Source organism: Rhincodon typus, unplaced genomic scaffold (assembly GCF_021869965.1).
Source record: "Rhincodon typus isolate 14 unplaced genomic scaffold, sRhiTyp1.1 hic_rhity00000967, whole genome shotgun sequence".
Taxonomy (NCBI): Eukaryota; Metazoa; Chordata; class Chondrichthyes; order Orectolobiformes; family Rhincodontidae; genus Rhincodon; species Rhincodon typus.
In genome coordinates this window covers 35,633-37,000 of record NW_025966605.1, presented here as the reverse complement: position 1 = coordinate 37,000, position 1,368 = coordinate 35,633, and the positions used below count along the sequence as shown (strand labels likewise).

The 1,368-nt window shown below is 51.0% G+C and overlaps 1 protein-coding gene across 1 annotated transcript in view; it reads left to right on the top strand.

The window, feature by feature from the left end:
• Positions 1 to 323: 323 nt before the first annotated feature.
• Positions 324 to 1,368, top strand: part of LOC109938337 (tyrosine kinase receptor Cad96Ca-like) — a 6,681-nt gene continuing 5,636 nt past the window's right edge. The window contains exon 1 of the mRNA XM_048592284.1: positions 324 to 476. The gene's annotated coding sequence lies outside the window, so the exon portion shown is untranslated. The remainder of the gene's footprint in view (positions 477 to 1,368) is intronic.

Here is a 1,368-nt window from a genome sequence, read left to right as displayed (position 1 = left end):
TGGTGCTGCTCTGCTCGGTGAGGCTTGTTTCGTGTCAGTGTGGCTCAGTGAACCTCTGTTCTGCTTGATGAGGCTCGGCTCGTTTTGGCTTAGGTCGGGTTAGTGTTGCTTGTTTCAGTTTGGTATGGCTCGGCTCGGTATGCTCGATATGGCTTGACTTTGTTTTGGTATGTCTCGGCTCGGTTCTGGTTGGGATCGCTCAGTTCAGATCGGTACAGTTCGGTTCGGGTTGGTACACCATGGCGCTGTTGAGTTTGGTTCAGTGTGGGTCAGTTTGATTCTGTACAGCTCAGTGGGACAGGCTCTGACCCTGGATCTAACTTGATGTCGCTTGATGTTGACAGATTGTTCACCAGGACTTGGCAGCAAGAAATATTCTGGTTGGTCGATTTCCACAGGAGTGCAAGATTGCAGAGTTCAGTCTGGCAGTTGATCTGTCCAATACAGGAGCTGAGAAGTGTAAGAGAGCAAGAGGGGTTAGTACTCCTTCTTTTCTCAAAGCAATTTGTTTCAAAAGTGACACAGAGTAGCAGAGTCTGGAAAGCAACCATTCTGTGGGCATTGTGAATGGTCCCTCATCATCAATGTCTTCATGGGGAAACTGCGGAAACACGAGCTGGATACTGCCTTTTGCTGAGGCAGGGACATCAATGTAAATAGCAGCGTTTAGAGATGAAGACATGTAGTGCAGCACACTGCCTAGATACAGCAGCCCTGAGATTAGGGGGATTCAATCTGTCAGAGAAATGACAGATAACAAGCTGCCCCATTTTCAGCACAGCGTAACGTCAGAAAGGACCTCTCAGAACCATCATCATCTCATCAATGACACTGTCAGACTCATCCTCATTCCAGTGTTACACAGTGACAGACCTGTCCCCACCAGTACTGTCCCCTAGTGTTATACAGTGACAGACCCTGTCCCCACCAGTACTGTCCCCCAGTGTTATACAGAGACAGACCTGTCCCCACCAGTACTGTACCCCAGTGTTATACAGTGACAGACCTGTCCCCACCGGTACTGTACGCCAGTGTGACACAGTGACAGACCTGTCCCCACCGGTACTGTCCCCCAGTGTTACACAGTGACAGACCTGTCCCCACCGGTACTGTCCCCCAGTGTTATACAGAGACAGACCAGTCCCCACCGGTACTGTACCCCAGTGTTATACAGAGACAGACCTGTCCCCACCGGTACTGTACCCCAGTGTTACACAGTGACAGACCTGTCCCCACCGGTACTGTACCCCAGTGTTACACAGTGACAGACCTGTCCCCACCAGTACTGTGCCCCAGTGTTACACAGTGACAGACCTGTCCCCACCAGTACTGTACCCCAGTGTTATACAGAGACAGACCTGTCCCCAC